Below are 25,456 nucleotides of genomic sequence, written 5' to 3' on the forward strand. Positions count from 1 at the left end.
CCTTACAGGAATTGAACCCGGGTCACCTGTACTGTGAGTGTAAATATCGATTATTGTTCCTATTGGAAAGGGATTAATAACTTTCTAATATTCATAAGCAGCTGTCTGAGGAAGAACAGACTGTATACTGCGCCATGTACACAAAATACTGGAGGAATAACACAAGTCAGGCAGCTTCTAAGGAAGGAAGGGAGTAAGCAGTCAACGCTTTGGGCTGAGGCCCTTCATAAAGACTCAGCATGCAGCTCACGATCACAGATTTGCAAACTATTTTCTTCATGCATGGTTTACCAGGACAACTAGTCTTAGACAACAATCCTCAGCTTTGATGATTTCACTTTGACCTCTTCACAAAATGGAATGGCACTCAGCACTCACTTATTTCACCATTAATGCACAGGGTGATGGAACTTAACTCTCAGATATCAATTAATAAACTTTTTTTTTGCTAATCTGCAGAACAGCACTACTTTCACTACCTAAGAGGTTAGGCACCGGCTAAATTTCCAATGCATAAAGGACTCAGAGCATGTTTGAACTTATTTCAGACAAATTTGAAGAAGGGAGCAGGGAAAAAAAAGCAGTCGGGGTATGGGATGTATCACAGAGCAGGGTGTGGGGAGAATCAATACAATCAAAATGATCCAATTTGTGTGTCAGCACTATTTGGATTTGTAGGAGTAATAGAACAAAGAGATCCGTTACCTTGAGGAAATAATAATCTGCACTCAAATCATACAAGGGATATAAAAGGAGGACAGCAAATCTGAGTGTTTCAGAAGATCAAATGGAGAGAAAAAAATAGATACAGGGTTTGACTATGTTGAGTCATGGAGTGACATGTGGCCAAAGTCAACAACGTGGCGCAGTAACACAGTCCTCCAAAATGAAAGAGAAAAGTTGCAAGCGGGTTCAATCTGTAAGTAAAATGAGAATACAACATGACTCACTCTTGTTTGTCATAAAAGAGTAAGGGAAGGCCCCAAAATCCCCGGCTTTGCCTGCTGTTGGTGACCAAGATGGAGGTCGAATCGTACGGATAGAGATGGCGCTCAGTACTCGATGTTGGAGAGCTGATCAGAGCTCGAAGTTTTCGGATGACTCAGAGTCAGATTGTGGTCGGCATGGCAGGGGGAGTTTTTCTTCCTTCTCCCGTCTACATGAGATGTGGGACACTTGAGAAACTTTGAACTTCTACTGTGCTCATGGACTTCTTCATCAAGTTATGGTATTGTTGCACTCTACATGCACATTCTCCATCATGAACCAAACAATGATGTATCACTATAATTCTTTTGTATTGCTTTGTAACCAACTCAATTTTCAGGAGGATGGCAATCCTTTCTCCCTGTTCATTCTTGGCAGCTCTGTGTCAACTGCTGCTGGAATAAACAGAGCCAATTGTTCTTTTGATTGGTTACCAATCAAATTTCCTGTTTCCTTTTGTTTTTTATTCTATTAACTCCTGACAGTAAGCCAGTGATGGTGCATTGGCTCCTGCTATTGTACAAGCAACCTATTTTCACTCAGCAAAGTACCAACATGAATTTCTTGAAGTCACAAGAAATAACAGATGTTGGAATCTGGAACAATAGACAAAGTGTTAAGGAAACTCAGTGAGCCAGGCAGAAATAGTCAACATTTCAGGTTGAGACCCTTTACCCAGGCAGAGAGGAAGAGGGAAGATAGTCAATATGAAAAGATGAGGAAAGAGGTGGCAGGTGACAGGTGGACTCAGATGAGTAGGACAGGTGAATGAAAATGCTACACAAGCTTAGGAAGTGAGAGTTGGACATATTTAAGGGCTGAAGACAATGGAATATGTTCGGAGAGGAAGGTGGAACACGGAGTAAAGGGAGGGAGATAGGGGGGAAAACGGTAGGAGAGTGAGTGATGGGCAGATAGAGAGTGTGGGGGAGGAGAAGAGATTAAAGTGTGGGTATATAGGCATTTTAATTGGACAATGGGAATCCTCGTCATTTTCCCCTTCCCAAGGGGGACTCAGATGGTCAGGCAGCAGGTGTAAAGGGAAATGGATAGTCAATGTTTCAGATCGAGACCCTTCATCTTAGTAATTTTGTAATGTAGCAAGTTTAGTATGAGGTACAAAAATTTATATATTGTATGCCTTGGTCTGGTCCTCCTGAATTAGTCATAGGGTCATAGAAAAGTACAGAAACAGGCCCTTTGGCTCATCAAGTGACTAAAAGTGCACACAATACTCCAAATTAGGCCTCATCAATGCCTTATACAACTTCAACATAACATCCCATCTCCTGTACTTAATACTTTGATTTATGAAGGTCAATGTGCCAAAAGATTTCTTTATGACCCTTCCTACCTGTGATGCCACTTTCAATGAATTATGGGCCTATATTCCCAGGTCACTTTATTCTACCACACTCCTCAGTGCTCTAGCGTTCACTGTGTAAGACCTATCTTGGTCGGTCTTACTGAAGTGCATTTGTCTACATTTAATTCCATCTGCCATTTTTCAGCCCATTTTTCCAGATGATCCAGATCTCTCTGCAAGCCATGATAGCCTTCCTCACTGTCCACTACACCTCCAATCTTGGTGTCATCGCAAATTTGCTGGTCCTTTTAACCACATTATCATCCAGATCATTGATATAGTTGACAAACATCAAAAAACCCAGAACCAATCCCTGCGGCACACCACTAGTTACGGGCCTCCAGTCAGAGAGGCAACCATCCACTACCACTCTCTGGCTTCTCCCGAAAAGCCAATGTCTAATCTAATTTACTACATTCTTGACCAACCTCCCGTGCGGGACTTTGTCAAATGCCTTGCTGAAGTCCATGTAGACAACAACCACCGCCTTGCCTTCATCCACTTTCGTGGTGAATTCCTCAAAAAATTTATAAAATTGGTTCGACATGACCTACCACACACAAAGCCCTGCTGACTATCCTTAATCAGTCCAAGTCTATCCAAATACTTATATATCTGGTCGCTTAGAATACCATCTAATAACTTTCCCACCACTGACTTCAAACTCATCAGCCTATAATTTCCTGGTTTACATTTAAAGCCTTTCTTAAACAGTGGAATCAGATCGGCTATTGCCCAATTCTCTGGTACCTCTTCTTTCACTAAGGATATTTTATATATCTCTGCTCGGGCCCAGGCAATTCCTGCACTTGCCTCCTGTAGGGTCTGATGGAACACCTTGTCAGGTCCTAGGGATTTATCCATCCTGATTTGGCTCAAGACAGCAAATACCTTCTCTGTAATCTGTAAAGGATCCATGACGTTGATGCTGCTTCACCTCACTTTTATAGATTCTGTGCCCATCGCCTGAGTACATACAGATGCAAAAATATTTTTTTTTGGCTCCACACGTGGATTACCATTCTGATCTTCCAGAGGACCAATTTTGTCCCTTGCAATCCTTTTGCTCTTACAATATCTGCAGAATCCCTTAGAATTCTCCTTTAATTTGTCTGCTAGGGCAACCTCATGCCTTCTTTTATCCGTCCTGAGTTCTTCCTAAAGTCTGTATTGCATTTCTTATACTCCATAAGCACCTCATTTGTTCCCACCTGCTTATACCTGCTAAGCACCTCCTTTTTATTTTCTCTGCCAGGGCCTCAATACCTCCTGAAAACTAAGGTTCCTTACTGTTGTTATCTTTACATTTTATTCTGACAGGCACATACAAGCTTTGTATTCTCAAAATTTCACTTTTTTAACACATACACCTTGGCCAGAAAACTGCCTGTATTCATCCACTCTTGGCAGATCATTTCTGACACCATCAAAATTGGCCTTTCTCCAACTTAGGATCTCAACCTGTGGACCAGACCTATCTTTTTGCTTATTTACTTTGAAACTAATGTAATTGTAATCACTGGATGCGTACACTGTCTCACTGGGACTTTTCTGTACTGATTAAGGAAAATTTCATGAACACATTTGACAAGCTCTATTCCATCTAGTCCTTTTAAAATGTGGAAGTCCAAGTTGTTATGGGGAAAGTTAAAATCACTTACTATAACAACCTTATGATTCTTGCAACAGTCTGTGATCTCTCTACATGCCACTATGTTTGGATATGGCCCAAGTGCAGAGCGGGAGACACTAAGTTCACAGCTTTTAATGCAAAAAGAGATAGAGGGAAAAGAAAACAATAAATGCTAGGGCCATTAACTAAGACTATCAAAGGGAAGGTGAAGCCAACACTGTGGCTAAAAGGAATAACTAAATATAAAATGAATACCGCTAGTCTTCAGAGTCAGTTGACTTGACAGTCCAAATTCTCAGGCAAGGCCAAATACAAGCAGGCAGTGAAACGTTGCTGTGCTTTATTCAAATCTCAACAAGTGCTAAGACGAAAATAATGGAGTTAAGTACCATTACAATGAAATAATAATTAGCTGACACTTGCATATCTGCTGCACTGCCAAATCCGCAGTTGTGACACTACAAGCTTGTTCCTCTAATTCCCACAGACTGTTTGGTGGCCTGTAATATAGCCCCAGTAACGTGGTCATAAATTTCTTATTTCTCAGTTCCACCCAAAACATCTCACGAGATGAGTTCTCCAGTCTGTCCTGACTGAGTACTGCTTTGACAATTTCCCTTATTACCAACACAACCCCTCCTCCTTTAATCCTTCCTTCAAGGAAAAATTGAAAGAAAGGACCTGTCCTTTATCATTTAGTAAATTATACAATGTTATGATTTGCAACATTTAGATTAAGAAAGGCCTGTTGTCATTGTTTGGTATGTGCTGGAGAATGGCAAGAAGACATGTCAGGAAGGGAAAATGGCTAGGTGTCACAATGTGTACTGGCAATGTCAGAATCCAAATGCAGAGGAATCTGACAGACTCTGATGTAGAAATGGTGACCAAAGTTTATTCTTAAGGATTCCAAAAGAACACCAGTGGCTCAGCTGAGCGACACTGTGAGATGTAACTTTCTCAAAACTAGGACCCCACAATTAGAGCTAATCAGGTGTCCACTTAAATAAAACAAGTTACATGGAATCCCTGAGTCAATCAAAAGCAGCAGGAGACCACGTTATTAAGAGCAAGTCGCTCAAGAAAAAGCATAAGGAGCTCTAAACAATTAAGGACTCTTGCTAAACAACAATTAACCAATTGACATGCTCTAAAAACCTCGGAGCCCAGTGTTCTCCAGATCACCGTATCATCCTGAAGAGCTTATTATAGTTGGATTTCCCAAAAATGGGGTGTCGGGAAGGGTAGCATCTCTGGTGTGAAGACCTGTCATACCTTCCAAGGCAGCTCCTCTACTTTTAGTCCTCACCTGACACTCTGGTCTCACCCGTGGCTCCAAGTAAGCTGTTTGCATGCGACCGTAGCCATACCATGGACAATGGGTTCGACAGGCTGGCCAAACCAGGTGAGAATATCCATCAGGGTTTTTTTGAAGACTGGATTCAGTGGACTGTGCGAAGGAAACCTCCAGCTGGTTTAACAGCAGGAAGGCGTTTTCCAGCATGCATTGTGGAGCGCGAAGAGCAGGGCAAGACACACTTGTCATCCATCTTCACCTAGCTCCAGGCATATTGACTCTCGTCTTGCCACTGAATGCAGACGGACTCAGGTGAGAGAGTGAGGTTGACGACCTGCGCGACTCCCCCTCCCTTTAATCAAACTCATGTGCAAGTCACGGCATTCAGATCCAAGTCCTGTGGCGATGGGCGAGCGACGAAACAGCGGGTGAGGATACACAGGATGCTGAAGCCGCGGACCTGCACACAGGTAGCTCAAGTCAACGGGTTGTTTTTCGTTGACCGAAATAGCAGCGAAACTCAGCAGCCACCTGAGTGAACGAGCAGCCCTTTTCAGGACCACACAGCTCACATCCGCAGTACGAGGAAGGGGCTAGAAAAGGTGCCCTAAACAATGTCTGCTTCATTCAATGCTAGTCAGTAAACCACGGCTGGCGGGGATCGCACTTCAACGATCGAAATCAAAGAAATTGAACAAAAGTGACAGCGCCCAGAATTGTCACATGGAATGTGCGAACCTTAATGGACAATGTCAAGTCTGACAGACCTCAGAAAGAAGAACTGCTTTGGTAGCAAGAGAACTGTGACAGAACCACAAAACAAGTGGTCCACTCATCACCAGTAAACTGCCGGAGCTCTCCCAATCCCTCTGGGAAAAGGGTCAGATTCCACATTGTATACCTGTACAAGAGGAAGGGAAACCATCAGGTATATGATAACCACAGAGACATCTCTTTGGTCTCAGTAGCTGGGAATATCTTAGCCAGATTCCTGCTAAACAGGCTAAGATGTTCCCAGGCTAAGATTAGATGCTAACCTGGAAAGAGGTCATCTCCCGGAAAGTCAGTGAGGCTTCAGGAAAGGAAGAGGAACTATCGATATGACCTTTGCTGCAAGACAACTCCAGGAAAAAAGCCAGGAGCAGAACAGACAGCTCCGCACCACGTTTGTCGATCTTACCAAGGCCTTCGACACTGTGAGCCGAGAGGGATTATGGAAGATCATGGTGGAGTTTGGTTGCCCTGCAGATTCATCACCATGGTCAAGCAGTTTCATGACGGGATGCCAGCCAGTGTGCTGGACAATGGTGACTGTTCTGTTGCTTTTTCAGTCACAAATGGGGTCAAGCAGGGATGTGTTCTGGTGCCCATCCTCTTCAGCATGATGTTCAGTGCGATGTCGACTGATGTATTCCGGGACAGCGAATCTAGCGTCCATATCAACAACAGGATGGATGGCAAGCTGTTCAACCTGTGCAGGCTTCAAGCCATTACTAACGTCAGAGAGACAGTGCTGAGAGGCTTCCTATCCATTGATGATTGCACTCTCAACGCAAGCTCTGAGTCTGACATGCTGGATATCATCGACAATTTTTCCACTCTATGTGACAACTTCAGTCTCACCAACAGCGCCAAGAACATGGAGGCCACGCACCAAGCAGCCCCAGATCAACCCTATGTGGAGCCATCCATCTCAGTGAACGGCCAGCAGCTCCAGGCAGTTGACTAAGTTCATGCATCTTGGCAGCACCCTCACAAGAGCAGTTCACATGGACGACGAGGTCAGCTGCAGGATCGCCAAGGTTTGCGCCAATTTCAGGAGAATATGTGACACTGTCAGGGGTTGAAGGGGAATTACTCTGAAGACTGAGCTGAAAGCCTACCACACTAACTTCCTATCTACATGTGTGAAATATGGTCCGTGTACGTGAAACATGCATAGACTGAACCACTTCCACTTGTCATGCCTACGGAAGATCATGAAAATCAATTGGCAAGACAGAATTCCTGTCTGGGAAGTGCTGTCTGCAGTAGACATACCCACCGTCCACACACTGCTGACGAAACATCAAGCCAGGTGGGCATGCCATGTCGCCAGGATGTCAGATGATCACATCCCCATGCAGTTGTCCTTCGGGGAACTATCCACAGGGAAGTGCTCTCGTGGTGGTCAGCGAAAGCAATTGAAGGACACGCTCAGAAGTTCGCTCAAGGCCCTAGAGATCTGTTACACTTGCTGGGGACATGAAGCTTTGAATGACTCACCCTGGCACAGCCTTCTCAATAAAGGTGCCACCAAAGCTGAAAAGAATTGCAAAAAGGAAACAACAACAGCGGAAAGAACGAGCGGCAGGCTCCACAACTACAGAACCTTCACACACTTGCCCCACATGTGGAGGTACTTCCTAGCCTGGATGAGACTCAACAGTCACCTCATGGGCAGTGAGGACCACTGATACCCAAGGATGTCAGCGGTCCTCATTGTTCATGATGGATGCACACACACTACAGTTCCCAATGTCCATTTGAATATGCACATATGTAAAGTTTGAGTGACAATGGGTTCTATATCTACCATGGTTTCTAGTGACCAGATAGCTTGCTTATAAATTAGTGTTGATTATTTTGTCTGTGTTCAAATGAACGATGTCTGAGATACTAAGAATGAGAATAGAGAAAGCAATCCAACCTGACGAAGGGTCTCGGCCCGAAACGTCAACTGTTCTTCTTCCTATAGATGCTGCCGGGCCCGCCGCGTTCACCAGCATTTTTTGTGTGTGTTGTTTGAATTTCTAGCATCTGCAGATTTCCTCGTGATTGCGTGTATATTATTCATATAGCGTAATTTAAAGTGGTATCTTCCAGGCCAGTGATCCTTTGGGGGTTAATGTGGCAGAATTTAGAAACACTCCTATATTGTGTTGTCCATACTACCTATCCAAAAGAAACTCCAAGTGGCACCTTTCTGCCAAACATCGATGCCCTAGCGGATATAAAGTTGAAAATCTTGTTTTTTTTCCCCTCTAATATTGCATTTGTTTGTCACATGTATTAAAGATTCTGACGAAAGTGTAGCTGGCCTGATTAGGAGGTTTATACATGAGACAGAACTTGGGGAGTTGTGGATAGCAAGGAAGGATTTCGAAGGATGTAGCCTGATACAAATCTGTTGGAAAGTTGGGCAGAGAAATGCCAGAGTTTAATCTCGGCATGTATGAGATGATGCCTTTTGGGATGTCAAATGCAAAAGCATACGGCAAATGGCAAAACTCTTAGGAGAATTGATGTACAATGGGATCTCAGGATGCAAATCCTTTCAAATAGATAGGGTGGTAAAGAGGGCATATGGAACATTTCTTTCATTGGCTGGGCCGTTGAGTATAATAGTTGGTAAGTTAAGTTGTAGCTGTTTAAGACTTTGCTTATAGAGTCTTGGAGTCGTGGCCAAGTGGTTAAGACGTTTGTCTAGTGATCTCAAGGTCGCTAGTTCGAGCCTCAGCTGTGGCAGTGTGTTTGTGTCCTTGAGCAAGGCACTTAATCACACATTGCTCTAGTGTCTGTGTGAGGAGTGGCGCCCCACACAGACTTCCAATCTGCACCTCGTAAGGCATGAAAATGCCCGACGCAGGCCTCTCATGGTCTGAGTCGACGTTCCCTCCCCTCCCTCCCCTTATAGAGTCCCTTTAGAACAGAAGTAAGGAGGAGTATCTTTAGCCAGAGGAGGCTGAATCTGTGGAATGCATTACCACTGACTGCTGTAGAGGCCAAGTCATTGGGTATATTTGAAGCGGAGGTTGATAGGTAGTTAATTGGTAAGGGCACTAATGGTTATTGGGAGAAGGCAGGAGATTGGGGTTGAAAGGAAAAATAAATCAGCCATAATGGAAAGGTGGAGCAGACATGATTGGCTGAATGGCCTAATTCTGCTTCTGTGCCTCGTGGTCTTATCTGGAGTATTGTTCGCAGTTCTGGTTGTTGCATTATAGGAAGGATGTGGAGGTTTTGAAGAAAGTGGAGAAGAGTTTCACCATGGATTTGAAAGTATCAGCTAAGGAGAGATGGGACAACCTTGCTTGCTTTCTCTGGAGCTTTTGAGGTTGAGAGGTAACATGGTAGCAGTGTATGATATTATGAGATGCATAGATATGCTGGAAAGAGCCTTTTTCCCCAGGGTGGAAATGTCAAACACCAGCAGGCAGAGCTTTAAATTGAGAAGGGGTAAGTTAAAGGAGATATCCAAGGCAAATCTTTTTACCCCTAAATTGTTAGGTACTTGGAACATGCTGCCATTGGAGATGGTAGAAGTAAAGATAAGAGAAATGTTTAAGAGACATTTAGACAGATACATGAATAGAGGGACATGCACAACGTATAGCACATGACATTTAATTTGGCATTATGGGCAGCCTGGCCAAGGTGTGCAGGAAGGCCTTTCCCTATGCTATTTTTTTCTGTGTTTCTGTATTTCAAAGAGTAGATGTGCTGGTGGCTGGGGAGGGTGTGGTCATTTGCATCATAAATATGTTAAACAAGGTGTCTTTGGATGCTGACCAGGCTAAATCTTCCATGCCCATCTTGTATGCCATGGTAACTGCTATACTTGGACAGGAAATTTTCAAACCAGGATCCGACCACTTACGTGCGGAACAGCGGGAGTAAGCATGAAAAGCCTCCGCTTGTGAAATCAACAAATTGTGAATGGGAGGAGTTGTGACTTTGTGAATTGACATGTTGACACAGGGTAAGGCAGACAGGCAAAGCAGACAATTTCCCCGTGGCTCACGCTGGATGAAAATAGATTGATTTTACATATAAATGAGTGATGGGGTTTTAAATGGTTAGGATGAAACCAGGGCCTGCCTGTAAATCCTTCACCCACTTTACCTGCAGTGCACATGCAGTGGATGCATATATGCCGAGAATTGGTGGCGAACAAGCAATAAAAAAAATGCATTGTAACCTGTGTTTTAGTAGATCATTTTTAGGTGTTTATTTTGACACTTCAGTACCCTATTGAGACATGCAGGTGTGTACTGCTGATATTCTAAAAATTATTATTCTGCTCCTGACCAATTAAGGATAATGTATAGTGACATACAAAAGCACTATCCAGCCACTAAGAGCTGTCTGGAATTTACATGTCTCCTACATGCAGCCCATTCATAAGCAAGCAGGCTTGATGGAATATGCCAATGTTACTGTACTTCAAATTGAATGCTGAGGGAGTGGGAGAAGAAAGACCAATCCCAATAGTTATTAATGTAAATCATCTGTGCACTCTCTAACGTGACAGAACAATGGAGGGGTAGGGGCTGGGGGTGGGGGGGTTGGTCCTTGACAGCAGCACATTTCTAAATTATTGCTTCTGGTATGCAGAACAGACTAGCCAGGGCTCTAGCAGCGAACGCTGTGTGTGGTTGGTGATGACACTTGCTTACGTGCATCATCTTCACTGTTGTGTAAATTCTGAACCGAACATCAGAATTGTGCCAACCAATTATTTTTTAAATGAATTTGTCTTTGCGCCGCCTCAGCTGAAGCACCCACCAAACAGTGGCATAAATTTGTGGTATAATGCGCTTCTGTGTCTTGCCGGTCATATTGTGAAATCGCTGTGTTTCAGCTTGTTTCACTGTACATTTTTTTTTTGACAATTAAAAAATACTCAGAAGCACGCTCGTCAATAAAGTTAACTCATAATAGGAATTTGAAGGATGGCGAGCATTTGTAGGAATCTTCTGAATGCGTTTGTCTCCATGGCATCTTGCTATTACAATAAATGTTGAACAGTTTTTCTTAATATATGTAATCACTTAATTCCTATTTTACATTTTACTTTCTATCTCTGGATAACACGTGCACTTCTTCATAGAGGCATAGAAAAGAACAGCACAGAATCAGGCCCTTTGGCCCATCTAGTCAAACCACTTAAGCTGCCTACTCCCATCGCCCTGCACCAAAACCATAGCCCTCCATACCCCTACCATCCAAGTACCTATCCAAACTTCTCTCAAGCATTGAGATCCAGCTTGCATGCACCACTTGTGCTGGCAACTCGTTCCACACTCTCACAACCCTGTGAGTGAAGAGGTTTCCCCTCATGTTCCCCTTTCACTTCTAAAATCAAATATTATTTATATCCTTGCACCTTGATCCTTGCCCACAATTGGTGTCACTTTGATTGGCTTGTGCTCTGAATCTGAATATAAACTAAGATTTTATAAAATGGAAATTAGGACTAATTCCCTTTAAAATTAAGTAAGTTCCACATCCCATGGCAATATTAATGATCCTTTAAGAATGCAAGTGATCATTTTTATAAGATATTGATTTCTTAAAGTAACACACTCAAAGATGAATTAACCTGTTGCCGGATTCATTTGCTGGTGCTTCCTCAAGAGGATTATTTTTTTCTTGCGTTGCTTCCCTCAAGATAATAAAACACTTAATCCATCCAAAAACTTGATCATGAAAGGAGGAAGTTGCAATGTCTTTGACGACATCATGCAAAGCTTTGATTTTTTAAGACGAAGGTCTTTTGAACTTTTTGCATTAAATTTGGCAGCTAGCACCCACGTTACAGAAGCAGGAGCCAGCAACACTGAATTACATTTCCAATTCAGCACCATTCTGGCCTTGGCTGAGAAAATCTAACACAGCTTCACACTTCTCGTGAGGTGTGATGTTAGCTATTTCCCAGGATTTCATCCCACTCGATTTTTATGTTTACACAAAGATTTCGATCCAACTGACTAACCATCTTCATACAGGAGGGAGCAAGGCGAGGAGCTGGGACGAAGGATGATGATGGTAATTAGAACACAGTCTTTAAGTTGACCGATAGTCATTTGTGAAATGGAACTGCTGTAACCGCTTTGTGTAGCATGATCTTAGGTTCTTGTGTAAGGGGATCCTGACAATTATAGATTTTATCATTTAAAAAATAATCTACCCTGATTAACCCTAGGTGCACAAATGGACATTCCAGCTTCAGTTCAAAATATCTGAAGCAGATTAGTGCTGATATGAGCCATCTGAAATTCAGTTTGGCTATTTAAATTCTTACATTTTTATTTTGATATTTTAAAAATGTATTGGATTAACAGTGAGACATCACTTAAGTTTGTTTTTTTCCCTGATAATGTTGTTAGGAGATAGCAGTTCAAAATAAAAATGAAAATGCTTGACATACAAGAATGTGAAAGCTTTGTCACTGTATGAAATCTCCAGCAACACAACAATAAAGTAATCAACATTGCCTTTATGGCTCCTATGCAGTGGCTCATACTGATGCACCCTTCCACATATCTGTCGTCCATCATTATAATAGAGGGTTAATGCACTGAATTTACATAAAAAAGTCATATTGCCAACATGAATTATTGAAACGCTCAGCTGTTCGGTAGCTTTATTTCAACTCGCATACTCTGAGAGCTTCCATCACATTACTGACTGGTGTGACCGCACTTTCACTGCACACACGCATGTATTAAACTGAGACAAGCAAAAATCGATCTTTCAGGCACCCGGGACAAATGAGAAGATAAACACAACAAACACACGCGCACAGAGAAACAAACAAACAAGCATACAATACTGAGTTTGCATGGAAGACATGGGTAAATATGCATATTTCATAGGGGAGGGAAAATGACGAGACAACCAGTCTGAGGGAGAAGCATTTGTCATGGTATTGGTAACCTTTGTTATTGTATGTATTGTATGTCCAGACAGCCTGTGCACTAGCCATGCTTCATACAGATCTCTCGCTTTTGAGACCAGCATGGTACATCTCCAGCAGAATGTGGAGAGGTTGAAGTTTTGAAAACAGTATTGTGGATATCAAAATAGTGTGATAGAAGGAATAGATTTTGCACTGAATTACTTCATCAGGCTCACTTTTTCTATATTGTGGATTTTGGGAAATAGCTATTTAAGACAAAAAAAAAATCTTTCCACAAAATTCATGACAAATGCCCCCATTTAAAGCATAATTAATGACTCTGTAAGGAGCACAGAGCTATGAAAAGTGTTATTTCCTGAGAACGCAATTTAGTTAGCAGCAACAAGAAACTAGCAGCTAATCGCCATGCATTCCCGTAATGATCCTTTAATGCTTCGCAAGCATCTAATGAGCCCTTTAACTGGTATAAATGTCAAAGTTTGTTCATCCAACTGTATCCTGCATTTTTTTAATGAAAATAGCACTTCAGCAAACGAAGGAAAATATTAATAATAAGACTCCACTGTCGCCACTAACGAATGCTAATGGAGGATCATGGCATATATTGGCAGGGAAGAACAGCTCCCCAACATGCAAGGGAAATAATTTTCTTATCAGTACATCACCATCAGATTCAACTTTGATTCCCTGAAGAATATGGCTGAGGATTATGAAGGGAACACTGACAGAACAAGAAAACCTGGTGCGAAGAATCACCACTTGACATTTGTAGACATGATGGAAAGTTGAAGTGAAAGATAGTTCGTAGGAACTGAGCAATTGGAAATATTAGCAGGACTCTAGTGAGTAAGGAAGGCATTATAAATTGAAAATAGAGGGTGGTATATATTACATTATGGATGCAGTGAGGGGATGGAGCTTGTACTACTGGAAGCAATTTTCATGGGCTACTGCATTTTTTAAAGCACATTGCTTTCAGTCACATTGGAAAGTAAGCAAGATACTGTGGGACTCCTGGAAAAAGTCTATCCATTCTACTTAAATTCATCTTTTAGTATTCTGACTGTTATCAGCCAACCTTTGAATACCCCCTAAATCAGAGGGGTAAAATGATGTCTGAAGTGAGAATAACTAAAGAAAGCAAGCACTACAAATCAGCTCCTTTGCTATGATAACTGAGAATGATAGTCAGTGCAGGTGAAAGGATATTAGACGTTATGTGATGCGAGATGAATTAAGGACGAAAAGCAGAGGAGATGCTAAATCACCAATGCAAGAAATTCTGCAGACACTGGAAATTCAGAGCAATGCACGCAAAATGCCGGAGGAACTCAGCAGATCAGGCAGCATCTATGAAAATGAGCGAACAGTCAAAGTTTCGGGCCGCGACTTTTCTTCAGGACTGGAAAGGAAGGGAGAAGAGGTCAGAAGAAGAATAAGGGGAGGGGAGGAAGAAGTACAAGGTGGCAGGTGATAGGTGAAACCAGGAGAGGGGGAGGGGATTGAAGTAAAGAGCTGGGAAGTTGTTTGGTGGAAGAGACAGAGGTCTGGAAAAGGGGGCGAAATCTGATAGGAGAGGACAGAAGACTGTGGAAGAAAGGGAAGGGGAGGAGCACCAGGGGGGATGATGGACAGGTAAGAAGAGAAGGTGTGAATGGGGAATCTTGAAGGAGGTGCAGTGGGGAGGGGGGCAATTACCGGAAGTTTATGAAATTGATACTCATGCCATCAGGTTGGAGGCTAGCCAGATGGAATATAAGGTGTTGCTCTTCCAAACTGAGCGTGGACTCATCATGGTAGTAGACGTGTCGGGATAGGAATGGAAAGTATAATTGAAATGGGAGGCCACCAAGGAATCCGGCTTTTTGTGGCGGATGGAGTGAAGGTGCTCGACAAACCAGTCTCCCAATCTACGTCAGGACTCATCGATATACACGAGGCCGCAACGGGAGCACCAGATGCAGTAGATGTCCCCAGCAGTCTCACAGGTGAAGTGTCGCGTCTCCTGGAAGGTCTGTTTGGGGCCCTGAATGGTATGAGGAAGGAGGTCCTGAATGTTAGTGAGGGATTAGAAAGATCATTTTGTACGTGTATTTAACATATAATATTACATTGTCATTTCCCCCAATCAATTGAAAATTAGAGTGTGGTCTGCAATCGGGTATGGAGTTGAGCTCATGGTGTTTTCAGCAGGGACTGGGCTAATACTAGTGCAGACAGGAGACAATGTTGTTTATGACTGACCTCATAGTTGCTGAGAGGAGTTTTGTGCTCTAAACCCCTGAAATTCAAATGTGGATTGCTTCAACAGCCTTGGAGATTCTGTGCGAACAGGCATGATAGATTGATTTTGTAAACACACTGTAGATCCCAATGTGTTCAGCATCACATGGGTGAGTGAGGTGTTGATTAGCAGTGACATTCCAGGGCTAACATAAAACTATCTAATTCCCACTCGTGTCTGCTGCAGGTCCGCACTATTGCGTTGCTCAAAAAGACAGCATCACCAGAAAGCACAATAAACCCTTAACTTCTGCAAGCTTAACTTTCACAGTTCCACAGATCTGTGATGAAAACTTACAGGCACAGTATTTCTCTATCCTCTATCCGCAGTATTTGCAGCACCTAATATGGCTTGTCCATATTTTCAAACTATCTGCTCTTTTATTAATAAGGATATCACTCGACAGAACCTGCTTGGTCCTCTGTATCGATCCTGAAAGTGTTTCTCCTATATTTCTACAAAGTGTGAAACGCTTGAGCAAGGTGGTGAAAAAAAGGTCCCTTCCCATCCAACTAATTCACTCCTAGTAAAAATGTAAAAACACTCAATGCAACAAGACCTGGACAGCAACAAGAGCATCTGTTGCAGAGAGAGATTAGCAGAGTGTCCCAGTGTGCAGGCTTCCATAACTTGTACTTTCACCACTAAGGGAGCATTTGTTAACAGGGCACATGAACAGGCACAATTAAAAGGCACTGTACGCTCAGTGGCCACTTTATTAGGTACACATGTACGCCTACTCATTAATGCAAATAGACAATCAGCCAATCATGTGTTGGCGTATGGCCAAGTGGTTAAGGCATTGGTCTAGTGATCTGAAAGCTGCTAGTTCGAGCCTCAGCTGAGGCAGTGTGTTGCGTCCTTGAGCAAGGCACTTAATCACACATTGCTCTGAGACGACACCCGTGCCAAGCTGTATCGGCCCTAGTGCCCTTCCCTTGGACAACATTGGTTGTCTTGCACGGAGACTTGCAGCATGGGCAACTGCCGGTCTTCCATACAACCTTGTCCAGGCCTGCACCCTGGAAACCTTCCAATGTGCAAATCCATGGTCTCACAAGACTAATGGATGCCTACTACAATCATGAGGAAGCAACTCAATGCATAAAAGCATGCAGACATGGTCAAGAGGTTTAGACCAAACATCAGAATGGGGAAGTAATGTGATCTATGGGACTTTGACAATGGAATGATTGTTGGTGCCAGATGGGGTGGTTTGAGTATCTCAGAAACTGCTGATGTTCTGGGATTTTCATACACAACAGTCTCTAGTGTTTGCTGAGAATGGTGCGACAAACAAAGTATCCAGTGAGTGGCAGCTTTATGAACAACTTTGTTAATGAGAAAGGACAGAACAGAATGGTCAGACTAGTTTAAGCTGTCAGGAGGACAACAGTAACTCAAATAACCATACATTGCAACATTGGGGTGTAGAAGAGAATCTGTCAAACCATGAAGTGGATGGACTACAACAGCAGGAGTCTATGAACATACACTCAGTGACCACTTTATTCGGTATGGGAGATACCCAATAAAGTGCCTTTGATTGTACACATTTAGAAAGCATGGCAAGAAGACCAGTGAGGAAAATATGGTGACAAAGCACTGAGCAAATTCATACAATAAAGTCAATTGTGAGTTACTGTGGAGTCAGGTCATTGCCGAATAAAATGGTTAACTTGAACAATTACCTGCCTCAGATGTTGGGAAAGTTCTTGATGATAAAATCTAATGTGTCATTCCTCTTTAATATGTCAAGTCTTTCTTATTCTGCAACTATCCCAATTCACCTTCCAACTCAATCTGTGATCCATCCGCTCTGGTTCTAAACTGAAGTAAAGTTTGATGCTGAGACAAACATTGGATGTATGGGGTCATGCTGGAGACGATTTTCTGATGAAGTTGGGATGGGAAGTTCTGGGAATTATTCATGTTAATATGCTCAATGTTTTGCCAATACCGTTCACTCACCAAGAGACATCATTATTCAGACAATGCATGAAGCCATCCCCACCAAAATAAATTGGATCAGAAAGCTATATGCGATGACTGTCATAAAGCAGTCTCAATGGAACTAGGACAACATCAACCATCCCTTTCCCCCATTATTTTTTTAAATTATTAAGATAGAGTGTTGTCCTTTGAGCTTTGCCACCGAGCAATCCCCCAATTTAATGCTAGGGTAATCACCGGAAAATTTACAATGACCAAGCAACCTACCATTGGTCTGTGGGAGGAAACTGGAGCACCCGGAGGAAACTCATGCGGTCACTGGGAGAACATACAAACTTGCTAGAGGCAGCGGCGGGAATTGAACCTGGGTCGCCTGTACTGTAAAGCGTCGTGCCAACGACCACGCTACCAGGCCGCCCCAAGGGACACCCTGCTGGCCTTTGACTGGGAACCTTCAAAAGCGGCCCTTCAAACACAAGAGTGGGCTAAGAGTAATAGGGAGTATTTTATCCAGCGTTTAGCTGGTGAGATACTCCTCGGTACAACAACACTAAGCAGCACTCCAACATTGAAAACTCCATTTCAGTTCTGGCCTGCCAGTCAGGGTAGGAAAGAGGCATTGGGACAGGAGATAAGGACATAATCAACAGCAGAGAGGCTATTCACAATGAATCCCTGCTTCAATTACATAAATTCCTTGTTACATCTCGGTAATTCTTGATGGGTAGCAACTCACTTAATGAATTCAGACCTCTTCACACTTTTCCATAAGGACATTTGCTCCAAAAGTCTAAACAATGTAAGTGCAGAATCACCCCGAGGTACCTGTGAAGGCTTGTAACCTGCAGGCACGTTAGGTTGGCACCAGATTCACGGTGACACCTGTGGGCTGCCCCAGCACATCCTTTGGACTGTGTTGGGCATTGGTGCAAATTTTGCTTTTCACTGTATGTTTCAATTTCAATGTACATGTACAATCTTACCTTTTAATCTTCTATTAGCATTGACCCACTGAGCGGACGTTTGCAGTCGAACATGAGACTGTGGTGACCACCTTCAGCTGGTCTCTTTTTCTGATGGGTCCTGATCTCTCAGTGCACAAACTCTCCCCTCCTGGCATGCTACTTATCGACCAGGGCTTGCATGTCCCTTTGAGTAAGTGCTGAAGTTCACTGCCATGTTACCAAATGTGCAATGTGGCTGCTAGAGGTAATTTGTACTTTAGGAGCTGATGCTCTTTCGTTTGCTCTTCAGCAAAGCATTGAGGGATGCACAAAATTAGACACGGCCCCTCCAGGTCTCACTTTAACACCCTAATGTCAATTCAATTTATATTTTGGCCAGTTTTGAATTTTTTTGCAGTGGAATCAACTGGGTTTTAGAATTAAAACCCAAAAGCAAAATCCAAATTTTACTACACAGCTGAAGACTGAGTTCACCATTCTTAATATTTTAACATGCACTAGCAAGTAAACAAAGGGATTCAATAAAATATGTTCATTGATTTGATTATTATATATAAATATTCGTTAAATTTGAATTTCAAGGAATTGAATAAAGTTATTAACCTAGTTAGGGAAAAAAATACAGTGCCACGAGACAGAGAGCATGGATAATGGGCAGATACCTTAATTAGCAGGAAGTGACTAGGAATGCCCCACAGGGATCTGTTTGGGACTCAAATATTCCTCTGTATTTATTAACAATTTAGATAATAAGCCACATATCAAGTATGCTGATGACACAAAGATAGGTGGCACTGTAATCAATTCAGACAGAAGCAATAAATTACAGTGATAAATAGGCTATCTTAGCTATGGGAACGTTTCTCATCAAAGTCATTAATGACATCCAATGTGCTTGTGCCAAGAGCTATATACAGTATACCTCCTTGTCCTTCTTGACCTGACTTTGAGATGGGTGACCACACTATTTCCTTTCTTCCCCAAGTGCCTAGCTGGATGGGACTGCATTCACTTGGTCCCATTCCTATAAGGTCATCAGCCAGAGTTTCGCCAGCAATGGCTTCTCTTGACATCCATTGAAATGATTGCCTTATTCTTGAATATACTGTATTTCAAGCAATTGATTACAAATTTCTTCAAGATACTTTCAGCATGTATCAGTTCATACTAAATACATGTACCTTTGATCATAAGCTCAGAATTGGTTTAAATATTCCTCACTAGATGCCAGGACTGAGAGTAGTTTAAGCTCTACCTAAATGACAGCACAGGGCAAAGAGTTGTGTATTGTTCAGGAGATCTGAATAGCTATCTCTCTTTCTCTGTATTCTTGCTGCCTGTCCGTTTAATATGCTTGTGAGAAGTTCTCAAGAATAGTTGCTGCTAACTAATCAACTAGATGCCATGAACTGGCAAAAACTATACAGAGTGGGAGAAGCAAATGCTATGGACACATTTCAAAGAGGATACTGCATAACTACCTGAGGAAGTAAGGGACAGAAAGTTATGCTGACAGGCTAAGGTGAACTCAGCAGGTCTATTACTGTAGAAATAGTTGAACTAAATGGTTGCAATTTCAAAACAGGGCCTGTGCAACTTCTGCACTTGAATGGAAACACTTCTAAGATATTGTCAAAGTCTCTTAGAAAATTGTAGCATTCTTACCAATTCTCTGGCCCAAGAGAGTCACAAACGAAGGAGCACCCCAAGAAGGCAGCAAGCACTACAAGTCTGTACGGTGCAAGCATGTAGAGTCCATTTGTGGAGAGTATAAGGAGCACACAATACCACCCCACACCCAAAATAACTTCACCCACCCACCCTGACAAACACCAACACCACCACCCCCATCTATGGCAGAATCTGCAATGCCCATCAAGGACTCCAAACCCCTCCGGAACTGGAGTCTGAAGGATAGCCTAAATAGCTACAGCTACCTTCCCCTGCTTCAAGATTATTTACAATAACTTTTTCAAGTCATCTCATCATAACCCCCTTCAGCTAGTATCCACCCTCCAATGCTTTGTAGTTGCAGCCAAAACAAGCAGTCTCTTGGGAAGGCTGAACTCACAACAACGGTGAAAAATGGGTGTGGAGATGCAATATTCAATTTGGCACTATACATAGATGACAATGCATGAAGCACTGTTTTCCTGACTACCAATTTCAATAACTTCATCATCTGCTCAGCCGAATAGTGCTAGTGATACCTGGATGGGTTCAGCAGCTATACTATTTAAAGGCAGCCTGCACCTCTGAAAGAGGTGGCTCATCGTTGGTGGAGTGGGGGCTAGTCTTTATCCTGGCAGTGAATCGGACCTGGAAAACATTGAAGGATAGCACAAAAATGGGGGTTAGGAGCGGGGAGCAAGCATCACAGATTGCGAACACAGTCAGGGACTCTGATGGAGGAGGTGCACACCAACTACAGGCCCCTCCATTCTTCCAACCCCAATTTCATCAACGGTCCTTGAATTAATTGTTGGTTCCCAAATTTATTTGCAAACTTTCCTTGGATTTCTTGGCTGAATGCTTACAGCTGAGTTACTGCCTCTGTCAGAGAACCAAACGACTCTAAATAAAGATACTAATGCTTACTTATGTCTGATGGGTTGGAGATACATCTCTACCAACAGAAAAGTAAGGTTCTCCTTCTCCCTGCTAGCCTGCAGGTCACCTTTGGGTAAGATGTAGCACCTGTTTAACCCCTTCAGTCAGACTCACGTGAAGCCATGGGAGCAGGTGGTGGATAGTCCAGGTTATGCAACCACTGATGCTGGGCAATCTCAGGACAGCGTTGATAGTGGCTGAGGTCACACGTCTTGTAAAGACACAGCCCAGAAGGAGGCAATGGCAAGCCCCTTCTGTAGAACTTGCCAAGGATAACCACGGCGACAGATCATGATCACCTACGTCATACAACAAAACACATAACGATGTTGGTGATGAATGGCACCAAACTGGCTTCAGATTGTAGGCTAAGTCAGTCACATGCCCAACGCCAGATTCCCAAAACAGATGCTCTGATCCAAGTTCCATCAAGGAAGGAGATTACTATATTAACACATGGGTGTACAAAGACAAGAGAAGTAGACCACTTAGTCTGCCATTTAATACAGCTATGGTTGATCTGATTGCAACCACAGTTCCATTGTGGGAGGAGAAGATGGCGGTGCGACGCAACGCGCGCGGCCTATCTGGTGAATGATACCTGTAATCTGTCAAGTAGGATGCCGTGCACAATTCTGATTTGACGGAGGCAGATGTGAGAGCACGGAGGAACATCTGGTGAAACTTCTGAGATGCCTGTTTCACAGCCGCTGCTACTGTATGATCCAAAATCTCCAGAGGGGAAGGCCCCGAATCCTCGGCTTTGCCTGTTGCTTGGTGACCGGGGCCACCCATCGAAGTGCTTGGCAGAGATGGTGCTCGGTGCTTGGTGTCGGAGGGCTTGTCGGAGGCTCGAAGCTTTCGGACGGACTCAGAGTCGGACTGTGGTCAGGTGCTTCCAGAATGCTGCATCGGCAAGTTTGCAGCGCTGGAAGCTCATGGCAGGGAGAATTTTCTCCCTTCTACCGTCTGCGTGAGATGGTGGGGCTATCGGGACTTTGAGACTTTTTTTTTACCGTGCCCATGGTCTGCTTTTATCAAATTACGGTATCCTTTGCACTGTTGTAACAATATGTTATAATTATGAGGTTTTTGTCAGTTTTAGTCTTGGTCTGTCTTGTGTTTCTGTGATATCATACTGGAGGAACATTGTATAATTTTTTAATGCATGCATTTCTAAATGACAATAAAATGAGGACTGAGTGTCCCCATAATCTAATCTAATCTAATCTAATATTTCCCATTTTACCAAGTTCCCTATTGCCAAATTGTTTTCTGCTGAACACAGATCAGTACACATAGGAACAGGCTCTATGGCTATACTGAACACAATGCTAAATTAAACTAAATCTCTCCAACTGCACAAGATCCATATCCCTCCATATCTATATATTCGTGAGCCTATGTAAAAGCTTCTGAAAAAACTATTACTGTGTCTGCTTCCTCCAGTACCCTTGGAGCCCGGTAAAGGCATCTATCACTTTCCATGAAAACAAAACTTGCTCATACATCCCTCTTAAATCTTCTCCTCTCACCTCCAAGTACTTGATATTTCTACCCTGCCTACCTTATCTATGCCTCTCACAAATTTAGAAACTTCAGTTAATCCTCCACTCAGCGTTCAACACTCCAAAGGAAACAATCCAAATTTGTCCATCCTCTCTTTATATTAATACAGTATCAACAAAACCAGGCAGCAACCTAGTGAAACTCTTCTATATGCTTCCCAAAACCACCACTTCCTTCACGTAACTGGGCAACTAGAACTGAACACTGAGCGGTTAGCGTGATGCTATTGCCTGCTCGGGGCGATTTGGAACCAAGAGTTCAGTTCCGGTGCCACCTGTAAGGAGCCTCTGTTTGTGTTCCCCGTAGAACACGTGGGTTTTCCCCAGCTGCTCCTGTTTCCTCCCCACAGCCCAAATTCGTATGGTGTAGCTTAGTTGGTCATCGTAAATTGTCCAGTGATTAAGTTAGGGTTAATCTGGTCTGTGTGCGGTCGCTGGTGTGGCGTGGCTCGAAGGGCTGGAAGGGCCTACTCCATGCTGTTTCACTGAATAATAAATAAGTAGATAAATCAATAAACAAACAAATAAATAGACAAACACACCTTTATGTCCTTCCCATCATTTACTTTCACCGCTAGCTTTCTGTCATTAGTAAACTTAACAACCATCCAATTCACTTATATAAACTGTAAAAGGCTGAGGCCCTAGCAACAGTATCTCTAACACAATACTTATTACACCTTGCCAACCAGAAAAAGAGCAATTTGTGCCCGGTTTCTGTTTGCTGTTCTTGTTCCTTTTCATTCCTTGTAGCACTTTGGGCAGCAACCCTGCCGTTTCGTTTACATTCTTCTGTTTTTTACAAGGCCAAGTTGAAAGCTCGACACTCAACCCAGCACAGATGGAAAGCTTGCAAGGAGCTGGCCATATTCGAACCTGGGACCACTTGTCTCGACGTCTGGTACGGATGCTACTATATCGGCCTAGTCCCTATTTCCTGTTAGCTAATCTTCTATCCACAGCAGTATCTTACCTCTTACACCAGGGGATTTTAATGTAGTTCTGCCAAATTACACCTAGAAATCTAAGTATAGTAAGTTTATTCTGGAGTTATGGCATATAGCAAATATTCATTTCAGCAGCAATCAAACCTCGGATTTGATTATGGATGGTAGATTGAATTTAAAATGCAGCTCTGAATAATAATCTCCCAGGAGCTGCAAAATGGGGGTTGATTACAAACCAGGAAACACACATTCACTTGATGTCTGTGTAAGCATAAAGAGAGAGAGAGAGAGAGAGAGAATGTTGATTAACATCCATTTCATTTTGGGTGCCTGGAATGTGAGTATGAAGAAGGAGGTGCTTGAAAACGATATGTAATTCAAAGGAAGCATTGTAGATACATCGTAACTATACAACTGTCCTGCTGTTACCTTAGATCTTTAGCATATAAAAAGTATTGGATCAGGCAGGCCTCTTCTTCCAAGAGTGCCTCGAATAGCTGATCGTTTTGCTGGATAAACACTTCGATATCCACTAGCTTCAGTGCCTCTCTGGTGACTTGCATCCATCAGCTCCCCTTTATCTACAGCCCATGTTATTTCTTCAAAGAACTGTAATAAATTGACAAATCAATAGACCCTTTTCTTAAAGCCATGTTGACTTAACCTGATTAACTTGATGTTTTTCAATGTGCCCCACTTTAACATTCTTAACATTAACTCCCCTATGAAAGGCACTAAGCTAACCGGTATGTTGTTTCCTACTTTGTGAATAAAGGAGTTTTATACACTTTTCAGTCTCATGGGATTTTCTCTAAATCAAGGACATTTTATAAAATTAAATGTAACACATAGTTTCTCTTGCTGGATACACACAGCACCAATCATTTGCTTTGCACCACTTTGCTGACAATTTGTCATTTTCTGGATTTCCCTCCTTCCTTCCAATGATCAACTTTGAGCTACTTATGGAACTTATTTGTGTTATCTACAGAGAAGTTTGAAATGAACTTTGGCTACACTACTATTGTTTATTGCTGTAATTTATCAAATTAGCTTTCTAATATTTAAGAACGTTCTCAGAATCTAAGCTTAAATGGTGTAATTTGCCCACCAAATCCTTGGAATCTCTAGGACATGACTGCCCAGACCTGAGAGAGAGCATTCAGGATGGTGTTGAGCACTGAAGTGTAAGGTAAATGGCAAGAGTCCCCTAAGCTACCAGCACCTCCCACCCCAGAGAGATCTGATCACCCACCTTCAAACCCATAGAAGTAGAAGTGGAAGAAATTCAGTGACAATCCCAAAGCACCACCGAATAAACACCTAATGTCATTCAACCCAAAAACTGCCACACCGTGAAAGCTGCTATGGAACTCTAAGGGGTATTTCTTTGCCAATGTCATTCACATTGAAATACCTGTTCCAGCGTACAAAACAGTAAAGGTATCTTTACTGTTACTGAAATATAACCAGGAGTTACTCAATCCCTTTGTTTCAGTCAGATATTTCCACATCCCCACTTGCACATAATATACTTTTATTAAATTTATTAGTGTGAAATGGCTTGGGAGACTGCCCATCGTGTGGTTAGGTACAGAGATAACTCAGGCTATGTCAAAGAGTAGCACAAAACTCAGTGTGTGCTTACTTTGTGCATAATGAAACAAAGGATTGTATTCGGAAAGGAACTTCTCTGAACTCCATATCCACTTTATAGTGCTTTATAGCCATTGCAATTCAGGCACTGATGTACACGTATTGACTTTCCAGAAAAAGACGATTAAATAAACGACTTTTCGTCATTTCGTGGGGGAGGGGGAGTCAGTGCTTTCGCTGGTGCAAGTGGAGGGAGGGTCAATGCTTCTGCTTCTACTTGTGTGGGGGGGCGAGGGGCTTTGGCATTCTGGTGTTTCTGTCATTTATTCGTTGAGGTATTTGGTTTTGTGGATGTCTGTGAAGAGTAAGAATTTCAGGTTGTATGCTGTATACATTCTCTCATATTAAATTGAACCATTTGAACCATTTGTTGATCTCCATTGCCTTGAGAGCAGACACTAGGTGTTTTATCTGTATCACATCCAGGCCCAATTCTCTTTTTACCCAGTACCCAGTTGCATAATGCACCAGATACCACTGAGTTCTCTGAGATTTGGAAAAGGAAA

Source organism: Mobula hypostoma, chromosome 26 (genome assembly GCF_963921235.1).
Source record: "Mobula hypostoma chromosome 26, sMobHyp1.1, whole genome shotgun sequence".
NCBI lineage: Eukaryota > Metazoa > Chordata > Chondrichthyes > Myliobatiformes > Myliobatidae > Mobula > Mobula hypostoma.